The sequence below is a fragment of the Triticum dicoccoides genome, chromosome 4B, assembly GCF_002162155.2.
Source record: "Triticum dicoccoides isolate Atlit2015 ecotype Zavitan chromosome 4B, WEW_v2.0, whole genome shotgun sequence".
NCBI lineage: Eukaryota > Viridiplantae > Streptophyta > Magnoliopsida > Poales > Poaceae > Triticum > Triticum dicoccoides.
The window spans coordinates 335,265,527-335,290,036 of NC_041387.1; positions in this window are offsets into that span (position 1 = coordinate 335,265,527).

Sequence of the window (24,510 nt, forward strand, 5' to 3'; positions counted from 1 at the left end):
TCACAAGCTCCTCGGCAAGACGCCATACAAGCTTCTCACCGGTAAAAAACCCCAAGTTTGAACTTTCGGGTATTCGGCTCAAAGTGCTACATTCTTTATAAGCATCGTCGTTCGAAATTTGCCCCTAAATCTCATGAAGGATTTCTACTCGGTTATGGGTCAAACTCTCACATTTACCGTGTCTGCAACAACTTCACCTGAAAGGTTGAATAGACGGTAGATGTGAAGTTTGATGAATCTAACGGCTCACAAGTAGAGCAATTGCCAATTGATGTAGGTGACAAAGATCCTTCAGAAGCTATACAAGACTTGACTACTGGCAAGATTCTCCCAACAGAGGTAAAGGAGAGTACCTCGTCTGTCCAAGTGGAAGCCTCAACTTCACGCCAAGGTGAACCACAACTTGACTTGGAGGCATCCACAAGTGGGACACGTCAAGACGATGAAAACGAGGATGTACAACAAGATGAACCTCGATGACCTCCTTCTCCACCTCCATGAGAAAACAACAACGCCAAAAACAACGAAGAAAGACAAGAGGAAGAACAAGACAATGAAGAGGATGTTCCACCCTGACCCAAACAAAAGCTCTCACGAGTTTGTGTAAGAGTCTCAAGAGATCAGCCCATCAAAAAAATCTATGATGATATTCAAACTGGGAGAATTACTTGCTCTAAAACTCATTTGGCTAACTTTTGTGAACATTACTCATTCATTTCTATCATTTAACCAATGAAGGTTGAAGATGATCTTGATGATCCGGATTGGGTGAACGCTATGCATGAAGAGCTACACAATTTCGAGAGGAACCAAGTATGGACGTTGGTTGAAAAGCCCGATGAGAAGCACAATGTCAATGGAACCAAATGGGTGTTTCGGAACAAGCAAGATGAAGATGGACAAGTTGTATGCAACAAGGCTCGTCTCGTTGCTCAAGGCTACACTCAAGTCGAAGGTATGGACTACGGTGAGACATATGCCCCCGTTGCTAGACGTGAGTCCATTCGCATCTTACTTGCTTATGACAATCATCATGACATCACCCTATACCAAATGGACATTAAAAGTGTCTTTCTTAATGGTGAAATTGAGGAGGAAGTTTATGTTAAAAAACTCCCGGCTTTGTTAATCCCAAGAAACCTGATCATGTTTACAAACTTCACAAAGCTCTTTATGGTCTTAAACAAGCCCCTAGAGTGTGGTATAAATGCTTGACTAAATTCCTTATTGAAAAGGGATTTGAGATTGGAAAGATTGATTCTACACTTTTTACTAAAAGGGTTAATGGTGAATTATTTGTGTGCCCAATTTATGTGGATGATATCATATTTGGTTCGACTAACCCTCATTTTAGTGTAAAGTTTGGAAGGCTAATATCGAAGAAGTTTGAGATGACTATGATGAGTGAACTCAAGTTCTTTCTTGGTTTGCAAATCAAGCAAACTAAGGAGGGTACCTTTGTTTCTCAAACAAACTACACCAAGGACTTATGCAAGAAGTTCAACATGCAAGAATGCAAAGGTATGAGTACCCCCATGCTTACTAGTGGACATCTTGACTTGACAAAGGATGGCGAACCGGTTGACCAAAAGGTTTACCGCTCTATGATTGGTTCACTATTATATCTATATGCCTCCCGTCCCGATATTATGCTAAGTGTGTGCATGTGTGCATGATATCAAGCGGCCCCCAAAGAATGTCATCTTAAGGCTATGAAAACGATAGTGAGATACTTAATTCACACACCAAACTTTGGCATTTGGTATCCTAAGAGGTCTTCCTTTGATCTTGTTGGCTACTCCGATTCGAACTATGCCGGTGACAAGGTTGATAGAAAGTCCACTTAGGGTACTTGTCAATTTCTTGGTAGATCTCTTGTGTCTTGGTCCTCCAAGAAACAAAACTCGGTATCCTTATCCACCGCCGAAGCGGAATACGTTGCCGCCGGTTCATGTTGTGCTCAACTACTTTGGATGATCCAAACTCTTAAAGATTATGGGATATATGTGAAACATGTTCCATTGATTTGTGACAATGAAAGTGCTATTAAGATTGCTCATAATCCCGTGCAAAATTCTTGAACTAAGCATATTGAAGTTCGTCATCATTTCATTCGAGATCATGTTGCTAAGGAAGATATCAATCTTAAGCATGTTCATACCAATAAGCAATTGGCGGATATATTCACCAAACCGCTTGATGAGAAAGTGTTCTGCCGTTTGAGAGGTGAATTGAACATCATTGATGCCTCAAACTTGGAGTGGGAACTCCATTTGGATGCGTTCAAGGCATGAGCCTTTCTATGACAAATCCTTGATATTTCTCTTATGATAATGATCATATGCCTTGGATACACTTGTACTCTTGCATGCTATCTAACCCTTGTAGGTACTTGGATAAGCCCAATTCTATGAGATTGCAACTCAATCACATTCTAAGCAATCTCTACATCACCAAGTCTCTACAATATGGTGGTTGAAGACAAGGAAGCATGAATCCTTTCTATATATCCTTTGACAGTTTCTATATATCAAATTTCATTTGGTATCAAACTTCATGATTATCAATTTGGATACACAAGTGCTCTTCCTTGCAAAACTAACCCGTGTAGGAAGATGAACTCCAACTACAAGCAGTGCTCCCAACTCTTGATGAACTACATCAACCTTGAGCATCCTACACAAGTTTAACTACATGACCAAGATAAACACCACCACCAAGGTATGTCGTTCCATCTTAGAGAAGCTCTACCCCAACACATGGGTCAAAGCAACTCAACAAGATGTGAATTCATCAAGATGCTTAAACAAAAAATGGCAACCCCATTTTGAGCTTAAACGATGAGTATGACCTATGATCAAGTGTCTTAACTTGACTCCTAAGTCAATATACTCTAGTTCTTCAACTAGAATAGGCTGACCAATTCTAGATGAAGTTCTCTAGTTCTTGCATTTGTCTCTTGCTTGTTTGTTTCCCTTATAAAAAAAAAACTTCATCTAGATTTTATTTCTTTTCTCTGCTATTTGCCGCATTCCCTGCATTTAATTCATTGCAAATCCTTTAGTTAATACCCTGAAAATCTTTGATAGAACCTATTTTCCTAGTGAGCTGAGATGACAAAATCCTTTATCATGATGATCTCGGCCTCGCCGATCTTTTCTTTTCGGACAGACCAGAACAACTCGGTGTCACCAAAGAAAAGGGCTCGATGTTACCGATTTCACCACTGTGGAAACATTTTGCCATTTGCATCCCGCTTTTACAATCCAGCTCCACTCGATGATTCTTTTCCTCTACCTACTTCACATTTTACATACTAGTTTGCCATGTGACTCCAGGATCAAACCTATTTGACTTGTACTCTAGAAGATCCCTTCTTGGAAATTAATGTCAAAGGGGGAGAGAGAGATCACATCAAAGCTTATCTTATGGGCCAAAGAGACCCTATGGGAGAGAAATACTTCTTAATCTTCCTAGATGCTTGGTAAACAAAGAGGAGAGAAGCCACATGTCTTTTAGTGGGGAAGACATGTTAGTTGAAGATATTACTTTGTGCCTTTTGCTCTATTTTTCATTTGCTTTTCATTTGCTCTGATTTTCTATTACCCTATCTTCTCCCATTATCTAATGTCAGATTCAGGGGGAGAAAACATCTAAGGGAAGAAAACCTTTGAAATTCATTGCATATCTTTACCCTTGGGGACATGTCAATATCCAACCAGAGTACTAAGTACTCACTCTCTACATGTCATCCCAATCTTGGTACTCTTGTGGTTTCTCGTTCTTTCTCTATTTACTAGATGTTCCTGTGTTGTCTAACCCTATTTTCTCAGGTTCATCTCTTCCAAAGTTAGCTCAAGACCACGAGGTAAGTATATGCATCACACTTAGTGGATGAGGATCTCTTGATGATGTATATATTGTTTGCAACAAGGACTCATGAACATGTAGGTATATTCTCTGCATTTCACATCATTTGCTTTGATGCATATAGCCAAAATACATGTAACTCATTGCTTGCTCTAACATGTTTATGCTTTCACATACTTTTATAATCTATCTTTACATGATTGCATACGTGTAGTGGGAGCTAATGCATGTTGCATGTTCTTCCAAAGCTTTAGTTTTTATACTTCATATCTTTATCTAAAGCTTTGATGTATGTTGTCATTAATTACCAAAAAGGGGGAGATTGAAAGCACAAGTGCTCCCTGGGTGATTTTGGTAATAATGTCAACATATCTCTTGTAGGACTAACACTCCTATCTAGTATATTTCAGATGAGTTCAACATTGGAGTGGCAAGACAAGAGGATGTGGAGCCCCTTCAAGATGCTAAGGACAAACATTGGCAAAAACTCAAGACTCTACATTTTCATTTTTGTGATCCAAGAACACATTGAGTCCATAGGAAAGCCAATACTATTAAAAGGGGATGAGGTGTTGCTTAATGGCTTGCTTGCTCAAAGTGCTTAGTGATATGCTCCAGAGCCCTCAACCACTTTATCATTTCCACATATGACCTAAACCTAAAGTCAAACTCAGCCCCACCGATTTGATTCATCCGGCGCCACCGAGTTCACTTGACATAGCCACTGCTAGAAACCTTAATCAGTTCGGTCTCACCGATGGGATCTCGGTCTCACCGAGATGGCCTTGCAAACTCTCTGTTACCTATTGCAGTTATTTTGATCTCACTGAGATACACAGTCGATCCCACCGAGTTTGCTTGACCAAGTCTGTGTTTGCTTATTGCTGAAACCGATCTCACTGAGTTCACGCAATCGGTCTCACCGAGATGAGCTTTTTCCCTAACCCTAGCACATCGGTCCCACCGAGTTGACCGTGTCGGTCCCACTGAGTTGACCGTGTCGGTCCCACCAAAAACTCTAACGTTCATATTTTCAACCGTATCAGTCTGACCGAGTTGCACTATTCGGTCCCACCGAGTTTGGATGATTGTGTGTAACAACTAGATTTTATGTGGAGGCTATATATACCCCTCCACCCCCTTCTCCATTTGTGATAGAGCCATCAAAACGTGCCTACACTTCCACTACTCATTTTCTGAGAGAGAACCACCTACTCATGTGTTGAGACCAAGACATTCCAATCCAACCACAAGAATCTTGATCTCTAGCCTTCCCCAAGTTGCTTTCCACTCAAATCATCTTTCCACCATAGCCAAATCTATGAGAGAGAGAGTTGAGTGTTGGGGAGAAAATCATTTGAAGCACAAGAGCAAGGAGTTCATCATCAACACACCATCTATTACCTTTTGGAGAGTGGTGTCTCCTAGATTGGTTAGGTGTCACTTGGGAGGCTCCGTCAAGATTGTGGAGTTGATCAAGGAGTTTGTAAGGGCAAGGAGATCGCCTACTTCATGAAGATCTACCCAAGAGGCAAGTCCTTCGTGTGCGATGGCCATGGTGGGATAGACAAGGTTGCTTATTCGTGGACCCTTCGTGGGTGGAGCCCTCCGTGGACTCGTGCAACCGTTACCCTTTGTGGGTTGAAGTCTCCACCAACGTGGATGTACGATAGCACCACCTATCGGAACCACGCCAAAAATCTCCGTGTCTCCAATTGCGTTGCACACTCCAATCCCATCCCCTTACTTTCTTGCAAGTTGCATGCTTTACTTTCTGCTGCTCATATAATCTTTGCATGCTTGCTTGAATTGTATTGTGAATGCATGAAATTGTGCTAATTTCCAATCTCAACTTGAAAAACCTAAAAACTGCTATCTTTACTTGTTGATTGTCTAAGCACCCCCCCTTAGACACCTCTTCTCGATCCTTTCATCATCAATATTCAACTCGTTGCATATTAATCCCCACTAAATTTTTAATATGGTTTGTTGCACTTTGCGATGTCATGCTTCATAAAATGGACATGCATCATACTTGATTGTGCATCATGCCATATTTATGCTAGTGTGTTTATCGTGTTGTTTGCTTCTTTCCAGTTGTGCTTCTTCTCGATAGTTTCGGTTACGTTGTGTTTGTGAGGATCCATTCGACTACGTTGGTTCGTCTACTTCATGGATTTGGTCTTCTTCCTAGCGGGATTTCAGGCAAGATGATCATTATCCTGGATACCACTACTATCTTTGCTTTGCTAGTTGTCTCGATGCTAACGCTATGTCGCGCTACCTACCACTTGTTTATAAAGCCTCCCAAGTTGCCATGATAAGCCTCTAACCCTTTTTCCACCTTGCTAGCAAACCGTTGTTTGGCTATGTTGCTGCTTTGCTCAGCCCCTCTTATAGTGTTGCTAGTTGCAGGTGCAGTTGCAGGTTGTTCCATGTTGGGACATGGATATCATGGGATATCACAATATCTCTTATTTAATTAATTCATTTATATACTTGGTCAAGGGTGGAAGGCTCGACCTTTTTCCTTGTGTTTTGTTCCACTCTTGCCGCCCTAGTTTTCATCATACCGGTGTTATGTTCCTTGATTTTGCGTTGCTAACACGGTCGGGGTTTATGCCCCCCTTGACAGTTCGCTTTGAATAAAACTCTTCCTGCAAGGCCCAACCTTGGTTTTACCATTTTCCTAATAACAACTAAAACTTGCATAGGGACTTTCCGGACCCCGAGGATAATTAATCAACAACCTGGGCTAGTGCTCCTCATGAGTGTTGGTCCAAAACATAGCACCTTGCGGCGCCCCCTTGGCAACTTGGGTCTTAGGCAATTATAAGCTTCGCTCATCCGATCATGTCCTGAGACGAGATACACGTGGCTACTATCAGGGTCAGCACGTCGGGAGGTCTTGCTGGTTTTGTTTTACCATTGTCAATATGTCTTGTGCACCGGGATTCCGAGTTTGATCGGGTTGTCCCGAGATGGAGGATTGTCTCCGCGGATCATGAGAGCTTATAATGGGCTAAGTTGGGACACCCCTGCAGGGTTTAAACTTTTGAGAGCCATGCCCGCGGTTATGTGGCAGATGGGAGTTTTTAATATCACGGAGTAGTGAACTTGACACTAAACTCTTTAAAATACAGCAACCGCGTGTGTAACCGTGAACGTCTCTTTTCGAGGAAGTTCGGGAAGAGAACATGGTGGGGTTATGTTTGAATGTAAGTAGTTCAGGATCACTTCTTGATCATTACTAGTTTGTGGCCGTATGGGTAGTTTCTCATCTTACTCTTGTACTCGCAAGTTAGCCACCATACAGTGCTTAGTGTTTGCTGCAACCTCACCACTTATCCATTCCATACCCACTAAGCCTTGCTAGTCTTGATACCCATGGTAATGGGATTGCTGAGTCCTCCTGGCTCATAGATTACTATAACAACAATTACATGTATAGGTAAAGCGATGCTTTGACGTGAGAGCGATGCTTTCTTGTTTTGGAGTTCTTCTGCTTCTTCTTCGATCAAAGGATATGTTCCGGGTCGGGAGCCTGGGATTAGCAGGGTGGATGTCGTTCTTCTTTTTCGTTTGTTTTCATGCATAGTAGGATCTAGTTCTTCTGTATGATGACTGCTATGTATTGATGTATTCATGTATTCATATTGTAGCTTGTGGCGAGTGTAAGCCTTTATCTGGTATTCTCATCCATTCATTACATGGTATGTTGTAATAATATCCACCTTTCTATGCGCTTGAAATGCGGTAGTGCCCCAATCATGAATTCATCACGTGATTGGGATAGAATCGCATTTGGGCGCTACATCAATGCCCTAGAAGAAGATGAGAATGACACATATGTTTATGGCAAACCAAGGATGGACCACAACACTATGGCTTACATGTACAAGCCCATTCCTGATGAAGCCTTGGAGACTCAGAAGTTTGGTTCCATCTACAACTTGCTTGCTGGTTTGGCCACCACAAATACAATACTGAGGCATATCCTATTGCCTAAGTCTGGAGATCCCAGAATGATCCATGTCCATTTCATCAACATGCTGCATCTATTTTACATTCCCCAGAAGTTCAAGGTTACGAGTCTGATAGTAGAGACAATCAAGAGGACAACTCCTGACCAAAAGAGCTCATGTGGCTATGCACTACATATTCAGATGTTGATCAATTCCAAGGTTGGAACTGGAACATATCTACTTGACAAAGAGCATTTACCTCTTAGGCCAGAATTTGAGGATAATGAAGTTGTGATGGATGCTTCACATCCCACATCTGGTGAGGCCCAGGAGAGGGCAGAGAACGCAAAGGATGCAAAAGCATCAAGTGCTTCAGATGCATCAATTGTGAATCTCAAGACCAAGCAAGATCAACTCACATATCTGCTACAAGCAACCCTGAGGATTGAGAAGAGTCTGGCCAACTTAACTAAGAATCAGGAGAGCTTAGAGAGGATTGTTGAAGACAAGATGTACATCCTTGATGTGAAGGTCACTGAGATTCAGACCATTCTTGAGAAGCTGAGAGATGATGCTGAGGACAGAGATGACAGACCTACCACAGACAGATTTCAGATAGTGCCAAGGGCACAAAGGTCTACTGCTGAGCTAGTTGCAGACATGAGGCCTGTTAACTCTGCTCCTACCACCACAGCCATAGTGCCACCACCAGTATCAACCCCTCCTGCTCAACATACTTCAGCAGAAGCATTTGCAGATGGACTCCTCTCAACATTGTCTACTCATGCCGGAGTAACAAGCCTGAAGACCCCTTCAGGAGCTCCCTGAGATCGTGCCTAGAGTATTGTATAGAACTATATGTTTCCAAACTTTTTGGTAGCTAGTTTCCAAAGGGGGAGAAAGTGTATAGATCATAGGCTTCTAGAGAGAGAGAGAGAGTCTTTTGCTTCTTTATTGGTTCTTATTTGCCTTGCTACTTTCTTTTGGTTGTTGCTAGATGCTACATTTTGTGTTATGTTCGTGAGATACCTTGTTTGATCATGTGTTTGATCATACTATGCTTAATGTGTGCTTGCATGTCTATCTATATGATTGTTTGAGTATGATCAATCACTTGTATCTTTGGTGATGAGTGCATGTTATCTACTCTTATCATTTTGTGCACTCCGCCAAGATGTATGTGACATGGAAGAGTGACCCACGATCCTAATAGGTTGTGCATTTGCATTCAAAAGCAAAGTTTTAAATAATGCACAAATTTAGGAGGAGCTCTTGCTTATCACATACTTCTCAAAGCTACGATGTAATTCATTCATCTTATCATTTGTCGAAGCTTTGATCTATATGTTGTCATCTGTTACCAAAAAGGGGGAGATTGAAAGTGCAACTGATCCCTGGTTGGTGTTGAGGACATGTACCTAGGGTAGGGTTCCAGGCCTAACCTGCATACCCTACCCAAAGGCATTACATACAGGAATCCAAGACCTACAAAGTTAGACAGGAGGCACCGACTGGAATGACCGCAGCGTGCAAGTCACTCGGCACAAGATGCACTCGGTTACTCCTCCACTACTCGAACGTCCCTATTCAGTCGGAGTACCTGGCTTCACTCGAAGGCAGAAGACCTAGAGTCACCCTAGGATATCAATGGTCAGGTGATCAGTTCATCGCTATAGAGATTATTAAGTGTAGGCATTACCAGTAATGTATGCACCTTTATTTCCACATCGAACCTTTGGGTAACAAGGTATTCATGAGGGGCTAGTGGACTCTATATAAGCCGCCCCTCTGCTCTTGCACAAGGGTTCGCACCCCCTGTACCTCATCACTCCAGATAAAAAGCTTCCGCAACATGGAGACATAGGGTCGTTACATCTTCCGAGAGGGGTCTGAACTCATCAATCCGAGTGTACAACCATGCCGTAGCTAGGCTCTTCCCTCTCCTACGTACCCCTAACCTCTACTGTCATATCTGTTCCCACGACAGTTGGCGCCCACCATAGGGCCGACGTCTAAGCGACTTCTGGCGTGGTTGCGTTCTTCGAACTCCTTCATCATGGTTTCCAGTGGCGGACTATCCTTGGGTCCCGAGATCCGTCTCGGCGACCTCAGTATTGTCGCCGATGATTCAACATGGCTCCAAGAAGCCCCTCTGGACGTCAAGGCGCTCCCTATTCATGGGGCAGCGCACTTCCATACCATTTCCTGCGGCGTCCTCCTCCGGCAGCCGTCGACTCACCATTAGTCGGCTCTGGCAGTGTTTCCCCTCCCCACTGCTTGCCGTTGCAAGCGATCCGGTCGCTCTCGGCTCTAGCGATGGGTGAGGCATGCTGTGGCTCATTAGTTATCCACTCTACAGATCATGGCAATCGAGCCTGATGAGCCCTTCTACAGCTTATTTGATCCACCGACTAATCACTCGGATACGCCTTCCGAGTGTGAAAGCAACGACCCAGTGGCGGAAGTCCTCGTGATTGGCTCCTAGAGTAGCCCGCCAGGGTTTCCCCGTGGCGGTGGGGGAGCATTCGTCCATCGTATGCCAACAACAAGTATTACTCGCAGACCCTCATTGCAGAATAAAGGGAAGAACTGCAGTGCAGAAACGAGCAGGTCCATCAGACCCCCATCGCCGGGGCAACCATCAAGGCCCAGGCTTTGGAAGCTGTGCGCATAGCAACTCTGGCTAAATGCCTGCGTCTGGAGGAGCTCCAAAAGTCACTCGAAGACCGCTCCCGCAGAGAGCCCCCAAGTTCCAATCGACGGTAGTGACAACTATTCCCGAGTGGATCGCAAAACAAGTTTAGGTATTCTGCACTCTGATTCAGAATGTTGCAATGTTGCAGCTGCTGCGCAGATAGCAGATTCCATCCAGGCATCCCGATCCAAAGCTCGAGAAGGTCTTTGGCAAATTCGAGCGTTGCTCAAAGCGGTTAGTGAACAAAATTCAGCCATTTCCCAGTCACACAATAGAATCCCTAGCAGATCCGTAAGGGCGGACACGGTTCAGTCGACTCATAGCCCAAGATCGCCTCAATAGCGTGACGATCGCAGTTACCACCATGATTAGTACCTGGATCAAGGCCATGGTCAGTTCGCTCCTTGATATCACCGTGATGACCACCATCGAGTGCTGACGCCCCCTCCGAGGAGCGGATCGTATGCGCCCCGGCGGTACAATGACAGGCGCCCGTATGGCGAAGAGCGGAGAGAGCCAATCGATCCCCGTGATCCTGGATTCAATGCAAGGCTAGTCCTTGTACAATATCTAGTTGATAGAGGCAGAGCTCACCGAGAGGGCTTGGATAGAGATCGTCCGAGTGGAAGTGGTGTGTTTGTTTCTGGGCCCGAGTGCTTCAGCAGGGCCATACGAGCTGCTGAGATACCACCCAACTTCAGGTTGGCCACAGGGGCGAACAAGTTCACTGGTGAGTCGAAGCCAGATACATGGTTAGAAGATTACCGAGTGGCTGTGCAGATTAGCGGAGGCAAAGATTATGTTGCCATGAAACATTTGTCTTTGATGCTAGAAGGATCGGCCCGGGCATGGTTGAACCAGTTGGCTCCTGCTAGCATATATTGTTGGGAAGACTTGGCCCAAGTGTTCATCAAAACATTCGAAGGCACTTGCAAGCATCCTGCTGGGTTGACTGAATTGCGGCACCGCGTCCAGAAGCCGAATGAAACTTTGAGAGATTACATACAGCGTTGGACAATGCTTCACCGTGTGGTGGAGTATGTCACAGAGCATCAAGCAGTCTGTGCCTTCAAAGAAGGTGTCCAGTATAGAGAACTCATCTTGAAATTTGGGTGGTCTGGGACCATGACCATGAACCGAATGATGGAGATTGCCACTCGGTACGCGAATGGAGAAGAAGAAGACCGCCTACAGCGGCAAAGGAAAAGCTTATGAGCATGACAACACCAATCCTAGTCAGAAACAGAAGCACAAAGCTGAAGCCGCTGGTCAAGCTGAAGTGGCCACCGTTGCCACTCAAGGCAAGTTCAAAGGGAAGGACAGAGAGCAGTGGATTCCTAAGAAGAAGAGAGATCAGTCGGGCCAGGACGTCTTGGATCTACCGTGTACCATTCACACGATGAAAGACGAGGAGGGTAACCTAATTTTACCCAAGCATACCACTCGGCAGTGCAAGCTGCTGATCCAGCAGTTCCGTGATGGCCAGCCGAGTGAAAAGAGCCCCGAGGATGACGAAGAGGAAACGGCTGAGGATTACCCCAAGGTCAATGCCACTCTGGTGATTTTTGCTGACGTTGAGAGAAAAAGCCGACTAGAAGTCATTAACCGAGAGGTGAATATGGCCGTTCCAGCGACTACAACATATCTCAAGTGGTCGAAGACTCCCATAACCTTTGATCAGTCGGACCACCCAGCTCATGTTGCTACCCTTGGGCGGTAGGCGCTAGTGGTTGATCCAGTTGTGGGAGGCACTCGGTTATGTAAGGTCCTCATGGATGGTGGGAGTGGCTTGAACATACTCTAGCTGTGGCCCTGAAGGGAATGGGCATTCTGATGTCATGACTCAATGAGAGCAACATGCAGTTCCACAGAGTCATTCCAGGGAAGAAGGAAAAATCACTCGGTCAGATTGCTCTGGATGTGGTTTTTGGTGACTCAAAGAATTTTCGAAAGGAGAAACTGACGTTTGAAGTGGTAGACTTTCACAATGCCTATCATGCTATCCTCGGCCGACTAGCTTATGCGCGTTTCATGGCCCGTCCATGCTACGTCTACCTCAAGCTAAAGATGCCCGGACCTAAGGGCGTAATCATAATTACATGGAATAGGCAAAGAGCCGAGGGCGTTTAGCAAGGATCCAAAATTGCTGATGAGCAGATGGCCATGGTGGAACTGGAAGAATACAAGAGAAATGCAGATGTGATTGATTTGCTCCAATCCAAGAAGCCAACTTCTAAATATGATTTCCAGTCAGCGGGTGAGACAAAGCAAGTTCATGTTCACTCGGAAGATCCCACAGCCGCTCCGACGAACATTTCCACGACACTCGACAGTAAATAGGAAGCCGTGCTCATCCAGTTCCTCTGTGAGAATTGGGACATCTTCACACGGAAGACATCTGACATGACGGATGTACCCAGGGGACTGGCCGAGCACCGCTTGAGAGTTGACTTGAAGGCCAAACCTGTTAAGGAGCATCTCCGTCGTTCTGCTGCGGAGAAGAGGAAGGCAATTTGTGAGGAAGTAGCCCGGCTCCTGGCAGCTGAGTTTATACGCGAAATATACCACTTCGAGTGGCTCGCCAACATCGTCATGGTCCCCAAGAAGGAAAAGTCACTCCGTATGTGCATTGATTTCAAACATATCAATTAGGCCTGCCAGAAAGATCATTTTCCTCTCCCCCGCATCGACCAAATTGTGGATTCCACAGCGGGATGTGAGCACTTGTCTTTTCTTGATGCGTACTCCGTGTACCATCAAACCCGACTGTATGGATCAGATGAAATAAAAACTACCTTCATCACCCCTTTCGGGTGTTTTTGATATGTCACCATACCATTTGGTCTAAAAGACGTTGGTGCCACCTTCATGCGCATGTTCAGAAGTGCCTGCTCACTCAGATCAGTCGGAATGTCGAGGCTTACATGGATGATATCGTGGTCAAGACAGGCAAAGGTTCCGACCTGCTGACTGACCTCGCTGAAACCTTTGCGAACCTGAGAAGGTACGACATGAACCTGAATCCGTCCAAGTGCACCTTCGGAGTGCCTGGAGGCAAGCTACTTGGTTTTCTCATTTTTCAATGAGGTATAGATGCCAACCCCGAGAAAATCAGTGTGATTGTCCGAATGAAATGCCCTGAGTGTGTACATGATGTCCAAAAACTCATAGGCTGCCTTGCAGAACTGAATAGGTTCATTTCTCGTCTAGGAGAAAAGGCACTGCCTTTATACCGACTGATGAAGAAGTCCGATAAGTTTGAGTGGACCCCCAAAGCAGAATGTCAGAGTAATGAGCCACGGGTAGGCTAACCCGAGCCCCTGAACCTTTCAAAACATCGGGGCAGACTGCGCCCCTCAAGACTCTGCGATAAGAAGCCGCCTTCTGGGAGTCGGCGGCAAGGCCGCCGACTGTCCCTCACGGTCGAGTCCCAGGGACGACTTCGAGATAAGCCGACTCCTATTGGCGGCTTCCAGAGAAGCAGGCTATGGGGAGTCGGCCCGCGACTCCGACCACCTCCTGCCTTTGCCATGACGGGCGGGACGGGGTACGGTCGCCGCGTGGCCCATCCCCCTCCCGCTTACGAAGGGCCGGTATGGCTACAGTGCGCCATATCGGTGGAGATCTCCATCCGGTGCGGCACTGTTGCCATGCCTGCCCTGACCTCAGCCTCCGTGGGCGGCGCACTATGCCCACGACGGCCTGCCTGTACGGCCCAGAGACGGCGGGTCCCACCTGTCAGTGGGGGTACAGAAGACGGCAAGAGCGCCACAAGACGGATCCGTTGGGAGTCGGCCCCCGGGAGTCGGCCGGCCCCTCCCACGGGCCCCACACGCCATTAACCGGACAAGATGGGGAATGTCGACAGTGATCGCCCGTCAGGCGGCGGCACTATTGCCACGACTCCATGACCAGGCCAACGTCATTAGAAGCACGGCTACAGTACCGGGCCTGTCAGCGGGGCCCGCCAGTCGGCGGGCCCCAGCAGTCGGCGAAGAAGACGACGGCCTAAGAGACAGACGGCTGGGACCCACGCCCAGCCGGATTACCATTGTAACCCTGGGGGGCGGGCCTATATAAGCCCCCCAGGGCACCCATGCAAGGGGGATCGCTCCTTTAGACTAGACCAGATCATATAGGAAGGAGGGAGCTAGCCTTGCCTTCTCCTACCTCCAGGAAACAGCTCAAGGAGCAACCTTGTACTCACTTTGCCATAGTGATCATGCGGAACCCCGCAGAGCAGCAGTAGGGGTGTTATCTCCATGGAGAGCCCTGAAGCTGGGTAAGATTCGCCGGCATGCATGCCTTCGCCTCATCCCGTTTCCAGGCACCGGCGATGTTCTACTCGCCCCCACCATGATAAGCCATCCTTTGGCATATGTCGCGCCCAACCACCGATATTTGGCACCCACCGTGGGGCCTGGTGCATCGTTGTACGGAGACCTGCTCTGGACGGGATCCATCTTCCGCCCCAGCGAGCGTAGCCAGCCCGGCACGCCCGATGGCGCTTGCCCCGACGCGCTGCAAAGCGTCGACAACACCTGCGCAGCGAGCTGCCTTGCCGATATTCTTGGCGAGGCTCGCATCTCCGACGAGCCTGCATCCGATGTGGGCACAGGCTGCCCCGAGAGCCGCCTCGCCTCCTCGACCAACTCCAGATCTCCAGCGAGCCTACCGCGGACTTGGAGTCGGTCGGCTCCACCGACCCGATGATTGTCGATTCTGACACTGCGTCGCTCGACGCCTTCCCCTCCGACGTGATCGTCTTCGACGATCCTCTCCCACGACCCGACAGTGGCGGCAGCACCATCACCGAAGTGTTCGTCATCAGCCACGGCGCCGCCTCCGACGAGAACGCCCGCGACGCCCTACAGGCCACTTTGCACGATCTGTCCGCCCCCATCCCGGCGGACGCTGACGCCGAGGTGCTGGAGGCACGCTGCCTTGCCCTCCTTGCGGAGGGCCAAAAGATTGCCACCATGAGATGCCTCACGGAGGCCCACCAGCGCGAAGTCGACCGCGCCGCCTTCGGCACACCGCCTCCAGAAGGGCCAAGCCGAGTCAGCATCATCAAGAAATGCGGCGAGGCCATCGCCAGCATGCTGGGAGCGGACCGCCCGGTCTATGCCATGCCCCTCGAGAACCTATGCGCCGCCCAGTCGATCATTGATGAGCTAAACGGGCTGGGGGCCGACGAGCTCCCCTACATGACCAGACGCATCCAGCAGCTGATCGATGCGGCTGCAACCCGGCATGAAGCCGACGTCCAAGCTGGAAGTCCCCCTCGCCGAGAGCACGGCGCAACGTCGCGTACGCCGACTGCGGGTGGCGCCCGTACCAGACAAGAGAAGGAGCCAGATGCTAGCCGCAGCCGGACTCGTATCATCATCGAGCGCGACGCAGACGGCCGCCCCTGAGGAGTGGAGTGACGAGGCGACCTGCCGCCTCCTCCACCTCGCGGGGAAAGATATCCTACCCTGCCGCCTGTAGAGCATCCGACTCTCAGCGGCCGACTTGGTCGCCGCGAAGGAGTCGGCGAGAATGATGCCCGCCATCAGATCGACCACCTAGCGCGATCCCTGGCCCTGGAAGAAGAAGATAATGTCGGCCCGCCGTGTTTTGGCCCCCGCATCCGCGACGAGCCCTTTCCCAAAGGGTTCTCGCTCCCAAGAGACACGCCCAAGTACAACAGCTCCGTGAAGCCGGAAGACTGGTTGATCGACTACTCCACCGCCGTTCGCATAGCGAATGGCAATCGACGCGTTGCCATGAAATATGTCCCCCTGATGCTCCAAGGCACGGCGCGCACCTGGCTCAACAGCCTCAAGCCTTACAACATCAACAGCTGGCTAGACTTCCGAAGCCTTCATACGCAACTTCACTAGCACGTACAAGCGGGCTCCCAAGCCCCGACAGCTCTCCTTGTGCGTACAAGGGCCCAGCGAATCGACCCGCGACTACCTCACGCGTTGGGCCGAGCTCCGCAACTCCTGCGAAGGAGTGCACGAGGTCCAGGCCATAGAGTACTTCACCGCCGGGTGCCGCGAAGGCACTCTCCTCAAGCACCGACTCCTCTGCGACGAGCCGGTAACCCTTGACGAGCTACTGGTCATCACGGACAAGTATGCCACGGCCAACTCCTCAATGAAGACCGAGCTCTGGGTAGACGCCTCCGGAAAAGTGTTGACGCCGGCTCCCAAGACGTTGGCTGGAGAATCAAGCCGGCGCCCATATCAAAACGATCACAAGCGCAAAGCCCCTTAGCCGGCTTCCAGCAGTCGGCAAGTGGCCACGATCAAAGAAGAGCGGCCTGAGGGACAGCCGGCTCCAAAGAAGCAGAAAGGCGGCAGGCCGGCTTGGCAGCCGGCTTTCTCCTACGAGCAAACTCTAGATGGCCCCTGCAAGTTCCACAGCGGCGCGAAGCCGTCAAATCACACCACTCGGAAATGCCACTGGCTCACCAGAGTCGCCAAGGGAGATGGCCTCCTGCCTCCTCCGCCTGTTGGGCCGCCGCCTCCACCACCGCCCCAGCAGCCGGTAGCCAGGCCAGTCGGCGCAATACAAGACGAGTACCCAGAAGAGCACGAAGCCTACGTGGTGTTCACCAGTGTGGCTGACGATCGACGCAGCAGGCGGCAGCAGCAGCAAGAGGTGAATGCAGTAGCATCAAGTACTCCCGAGTTCATGCACTGGTCCGAGAAGCCTATCAAATGGAGCAGAGCTGATCACCCAGAGGTGATGCCGAGTCCGGGCTCCTATGCCCTAGTCTTAGGTGCCACCTTTGCCACAGATAGGCAGGCCGCTCGCTTCTCGCGAGTGCTAATAGACGGAGGCAGTAGCATCAACATTCTGTACAAGGATACCATGGAGAAGTTAGGAATCAAGCAAAGGCAGCTTCAGAGCAGCCAGACTGTGTTCCACGGCATTGTTCCTGGCCTTTCCTGCTCACCAATCGGCAAGATCCTGATAGACGTCCTCTTTGGAGACAAAGATCATTTCCGCCGAGAGCCAGTCTGGTTTGAAGTGGTGGACCTCAAAAGCCCGTACCATGTGTTGCTTGGCCGACCTGCTTTGGCCAAGTTCATGGCGGTCCCCCACTACGCCTACCTCAAGATGAAGATGCCGAGTTCCAAGGGGATTCTGACCATAGCCGGCGACTACAGAAAGTCGTACGCTTGCGCGGCCGAAAGCAGTCGGCTGGCCGAGTCCCTGGTGATCGCAGCCGAGAGACGGCTTCTTGACCGGGTTGTGGCAATGGGCGGCAAGCAGCCCGAGATGTCGCCCAACCCCATGGAGTCAGAAACTGAAGGTTCGTTCAAGCCGGCCAAAGAAACTAAGAAGATACCCTTGGACCCGGAGCACCCAGAGAAGTACGCTGTCATAGGTGCAAACCCCGACAGCAAATAGGAAGGCGAGCTCATCGATTTCCTCCGTGAGAATCGAGACATCTTTGCATGGTCCCCTAAAGACATGCCAGGTGTACTGACGGAATTCGCAGAGCACAAGTTACATGTCCGATCTGATGTGAAGCCCGTCAGGCAGCCCTTGCGCCGCCTGTCAGAAGAGAAGAGAAGAGTTGTTGGAGAAGAGATAGCCTGGCTCCTGGCAGCCGGCTTCATTATGGAAGTATTTTTTCCAGAGTGGTTAGCAAACCCAGTCCTGGTGCTGAAGAAGAACAAGCAGTGGCGGATGTGTATTGACTACACGAGCCTCAACAAAGCTTGCCCCAAGGACCCGTTCGCCCTGCCGAGAATTGATCAGGTGATAGACTCCATAGCCGGATGCGAGTTGTTGAGCTTCTTAGATGCATATTCAGGATATCACCAGATCAAGCTGAACCCAGCTGACAGACTGAAGACCGCCTTCATCACGCCGTTTGGAGCCTTCTGCTACCTAACCATGACATTCGGCTTGAGGAATGCTGGTGCCACTTTTCAGTGTTGCATGCAGAAGTGCCTCCTCAAGCAACTCGGCAGAAACGCACACGTCTACGTGGATGATGTGGTGCTGAAGACGGAAAAGCGTGGAACACTGCTGGAAGACCTCAAGGAAACCGTTGAGAACATGCGCCGATTCCAGATCAAGCTCAATCTTGAGAAGTGCGTCTTCGGAGTACCAGCCGGCCAACTCCTTGGCTTCCTGGTCTCCGAACGCAGCATAGAGTGCAATCCTGTCAAGATCAAGGCCATCGAGAGGATGAAGGCACCCAGCCGACTGCTAGATGTGCAAAAGTTCACCGGCTGCCTGGCGTCCATCAGCCGATTCATTAGTTGGCTGGGCGAGAAGGCTCTCCCTTTATACCAGCTCATGAAGAAGACAACCTTTTTCGAGTGGAACCCCAAGGCGGACGAAGCTTTTCTCCAGTTGAAGAAAATATTGACTACTCCCCCTGTGCTGGCGACCCCGACTCCCAAAGAGCCCATGCTCTTGTACATTGCCGCCACCAGCAGGGTAGTCAACACAGTCATTGTAGTTGAGCGCAAGGAGGAAGGCAAGGCGCTACCTGTCCAGAGACCGGTATATTACCTGAGCGAAGTACTGTCGACCTCCAAGCAGAACTACCCCCACTACCAGAAGATGTGCTACGGCGTGCACTTTGCCGCCAATAAGCTGAAGACTTACTTTCAGGAGCATCCAATCACCGTGGTTTGCACTGCCCCACTAGCCGAGATCATCGGAAGCCGAGATGCTTCTGGCCGAGTGGCCAAATGGGCCATTGAGCTGGCTCCCTACACCATCTACTACCAGCCCCACACCGCCATCAAGTCGCAAGCACTGGCCGACTTCCTCGTCGACTGGGCCAAGACCCAGTACCTGCCGCCAGCGCCCGACTCCACCCATTGGCGGATGCATTTCGACGGTTCCAAGATGCGCACCGGCTTGGGAGCCAGTGTTGTCCTCACTTCCCCCAAAGGCGACAAGCTCAGATATGCGCTGCAAATCCATTTCGCCGCCTCCAACAACGTCGCTGAATATGAGGCGCTCATTCACGGGCTCCGGCTTGCCAAAGAACTCGGCATTCACCGGATGCTGTGTTATGGCGACTCTGACTTGGTGGTCCAGCAGTCATCTGGCGACTGGGACGCCAAGGATGCAGACATGGTGAGCTACCGTTTCCTTGTACAGCAACTCAGTGGATATTTTGAGGGGTGCGAGTTCCTTCACGTGCCAAGAAATGACAACGACCAAGCAAACGCCTGGCGCGAATCGGCTCCACCCGCCAAGCAATACCATCTGGCGTCGCCCTTCGGCGCCTCCTCAAGCCGTCTGTCAATCCTTCACCAAAATCAGACTCCATCTTTGTGCCGGCTCCCCCCGAAGAAATCGGATCCGACTTAAGAGCCCCAGCAGGCGGCACGAGAATTCTTGCAAATGACTCCAAGAACGCCGTAGTCGAAGCCGGCCCGGGGACTTTAGAACCCGACCCGGGGACTACGGCGACCAGTCCGAAGACTCCAGAACTCGGCCCGGGGACTGCGCCAGTCAGCCCAGGGACTTCATCAATCCAGCAAGCGGCCGCGGACTCTAGCCCGCCGCCTCCCAGCCCAGCCGCCCTCGTCCAAGTCGCAGTACTGACGGTTGAAGAAATAGCAGCACCCTCATGGGCCCATCCCATCCTCAAGTTCCTAGTGAGCAAAGAGCTGCCAACTGATGAAATCCTGGCTCGGCAAGTGCAACGCCGAGCGTCAGCTTACACCATAGTCAATAGAGAGTTGGTCAGGCGTAGCGTCACTGGTGTCTACCAGTGTTGCATCGAGCCAGAGCAAGGCCAAGCAACTCTCAAAGAAATCCATCAAGGCGAGCGTGGCCACCATGCGGCTTCAAGAGCACTCGTCGCCAAAGCCTTTCGACATGGTTTCTTCTGGCCAACCGCCTTAGAAGAGGCCAAAGAATTGGTCCATAAGTGCAAAGGGTGCCAGAAGTTCCGCTCCAAGCCACGTCAGCCGACTTCTGCACTCAAGACTATCCCCATTGCCTGGCCCTTTGAGGTTTGGGGCCTGGACATGGTGGGACCATTCAAAACAGCACGAGGCGGCCTAACTCACTTACTTGTCGCGGTGGACAAATTCACCAAGTGGATAGAAGTAAAGCCCATCAAGAAGTTGAATGGTCCGACTGCAGTAACTTTCATCGCCGACATCACGACTCGGTACGGCATACCACACAACATCATCACCGACAATGGCACAAATTTCGCCAAAGGTGCCTTGGCTCGTTTCTACGTGATACAGGGCATCCGACTGGACTTAGCGTTCGTTGCCCATCCGCAGTCAAACGGCCAAGTAGAGCGAGCAAACGACCTCATCCTGTCCGGCATCAAGCCTCGGTTGGTCGAACCACTGGAGCATTCGGCCGGCTGTTGGCTTGACGAGTTGCCAGCCGTCCTCTGGAGTCTGCGCACGACTCCAAACAAGTCAACCAGCTTCACACCTTTCTTCCTCATCTATGGTGCTGAAGCCGTCATCCAGCCGGACATAGAGTTTGACTCCCCGCGAGTCACCATGTACATCGAGGAGGAAGCAGAAGAAGCATGTCAAGACGGTGTCGATCTGCTGGAAGAGGGCCGACTGTTGGCACTCAGCCAGTCCAGCATCTACCAGCAGAGCCTGCGCCGATACTACAACAGGAAGGTCAGGCCGAGATCTTTCCAAGAGGGCGACCTTGTGCTCTGACTGATCCAACGAACAGCCGGGTAGCACAAGCTGTCGGCACCTTGGGAAGGCCCCTTCTGTAACACCCCGGATCCGATGTGCCAGGTGTCTGTCAGTTATTCGCCGTCGTTGCCATGTCATTTGCTTGCGTGTTGCTTTTTATCATGTCATCATGTGCATTTTATTTTGCATACGTGTTCGTCTCATGCATCCGAGCATTTTCCCCGTTGTCCGTTTTGCAATCCGGCACTCCTATGCCCTCCGGTGTTCCCCTTTTGTCTCTCATTGTGAGTGGGTGTTAAACGTTCTCGGAATGGACCGAGTCTTGCCAAGTGGCCTTGGTATAGCACCGGTAGACCGCCTGTCAAGTTTCGTGCCATTCGGAGGTCGTTTGGTACTCCAACGGTTAACCGGGTAACCGTAAAGCCCCTCTCTCTTTGCAGCCCAACACCCCCTCCAAAGTGGCCCAAAACCCATCTAAGTCCCCTCCATGCTCTCGGTCATTCGATCACGATTGTGTGGGCGAAAACCGCTCCTCATTTGGACTCTCCTAGCTCCCTCTACCTATAAAAACGCATCCCTCCCTCCATTTTCGGGTCCAAACCCTAAAATTTCCCCTCGCCGCCGCCGGACGTGTCCCCCCGGGCCGGACACGTCCGCCGCACTCGCCCCTGAAGAATCGGTGCCCGCCACGTCGCCCTCAGCCCGCGCCTCCCTCTCTCTCCTCCGCGCCTGCCGCCGCCGGCCCGCCGGGCCCAGGCGGGGCCCGCCCGGCCCGCTCCGCCGCCGCCGCCCGTCCGTGGGACGCCCGCGCGCCCGCCGCCGCGCCCGTGCCGGCGCCCCCGCCTCCGGTCGCCGCCCCTCCGCCCTAGCGACCGCCGCCGCTCCGCCCAGCCCGTCGCCGAGCTCCGGCGCTCGCCCGCGCCCTCCGCCCGCGCCGGCGTCCCTCCGCAGCCGGCCGCCCGTCCTCCGCCTTCGGCCGCGCCATCTTCGGCCGCCGACCCGTGCCACCGTCCGCCGCCGCGGGTCCCCGCAGCCGGCCGGAGTTCGCCGCCTCCTCCTCGGCTCCTCGTTCTCCGGTCGGATCCGGTCGAGGAGTGACCGGATCCGGCGACCCCGAGCTCGTCCGCCACCTCCCTCCACTCCGGCCATCTCCCTCCTCTCCGGCAGCCTCTCCGGCGATCTTCTCCGGTACTGCATCGACATCCGTGCCCAGATCCGAGGTTGACTTTCCCCTCCCCGAAACTGCTAAGTCCCTGTATTTTGCAATAATCATGCCATGTTTGACCTATTGTATCTCTGCATCCGTAGCTCCGTTTCGTGCGTGTAATATGTCAAATTGTTCGTCTCGACGAGTACATCATTTCATTCCATTGCATCATATTCATTTGAGCTCATCTTGATGCCTAAATCATTGTTGTAAGAGTGCTTCATGATGTTTTCTGCTGTCTGTCATCAGAACGAGCTCTTTTGTCATTTTTGCCATGATTGATGTGTGCATCCTATGAGGTTGATGTCTACATGTGTTTTGATCTATGCCATGTCTTATTTACAGAGGTGTTTACCATGTATTTTTGTGATCAATGTGGTGACTAGGACAAGCATGCAAACTAGGCATCGTGATGTTACTGATTTTAGTCCCTGTTCTGCTGCTATTTTGATGCCATGTAAACTTGATGCTACAGAGAGATCCATGCATATTTTGAGATACTTCGGTAAGGATGTTTTGAACATATGGTTATTTTCTATCCATTCATGCCCTTGGTTGAAATTATGGAGTAGTCTAGCATGTCATTTTCGTGCTCTACTTTTACTTTAAAATGTTTCCTGGCAGATTGTTTACATGTTATTTAATTTAGCCAAGGATGCTATAGTTGATCCTTGCATGCTATGGACTTTTTCTTGCCTTGGTTGGTTACATAAACATGTCTTCTTGCTAATGCTATGCTTTCTTGTCAGGCAATGACTTGTGGTGAGTGAATCGAGCTTGTTAAGTAGTGTACTTGATGTTGCTGTTTTGCTAGGCTGAATCTGTTATTTCGTGATGCTATATAAACATGTTGCTACTAATCATTCTATGCATGATCTGAAGATGTCCACTAAACATGTTTTGGTCTACATGTCATGCTATATCCATCCATGCCCCTGGCTGAATTTATAGCTTGCTATAGCTTGTTCATATCTTGCTCCAAAGTTGCTTGATAATGTTGTTGTCAGCCTGTTAACATTAAGTTCAGTTGTTGCCATGTGTTTTCCTAGTGTTCCATGCACCCTATGACCTTGCTATTGCCATGCTTAGCTTCACAAACATGCCTTCTTACTGTTGGTTGCCTTGCCATGCCATGTATTGCTCTGTAGTGAGTTGCACAAGCTCACTAACATGCCTTCATAATTCTGTTTCTGCCATGTATGAATCTGTATTATAACTTGCCATGTTAACATGGGTGCCATCATATTTTCTGATCCTTTTAGACTTATGGTCAGTAAGGGACTCTTGATCTATGCAATTAGTAGATTCATGCCATGCCTTTGTTTGCCATGATAAGTTCCTGTAACATGTTGTTTGATAGCTCTGAACATTGCAACCTGATGTTATTTTCTGCAAAGTCTGAACTGTTATTACTTGCAATCTTGCCATGTGTGTTTGAGCATGTTCTGGAGATAGCTCAGTGTTCATGTTTTGTTATGCTTTACCAGTACATCATGCCCATGTCTTTTGTTTTCATGTTGAGATGTTGTAGCTTATTGTTTTGTTGCTTGCAATATGCCTAGTTGCTGTTTTGGACAGATTGTAGCTATAACTTGTATAGTGTGTGTGTGTGTTGAACCGTTGCTCCGTTTTGAGTGTGCTCTATACGGAACTTGCTTGATTTTGCATGTAGTTTCATATTATCATGTTGCATCCTTGTTTTGAGGTGTTTGCTTGATGTTTGGGTGCATTTTGCATCAATGCCATGTTTAACTTGTTTTGCTCATATCTTTTAGGCCGTAGCTCCGAACTAATTGAACTTTATATGTAACTTGACTAGAATTTCGTGTAGATCATCTTGTTGCATCTTAACTTGCTGTTTAACAACTTGAACGTAAGGTTTATTCAGATCTGGACCAATTTCGAAATATGCATATGAGGACTTACCGGAATTGTTATATGTTGTTCCCGGCCTCATTTAAACTTGCCTTGATGTGTTGCTCTCGTTTGCATCATCTCTTGCCATGAGTAGCTTCATGTAGCTTCATCATGCATCATGCTTGTGTGTGCATCATGCCTTGTTCATGTGTAGTGTGTTTACCATGTTGTGTGCTTCTTTTCGATAGTTCCTGTTTCGTT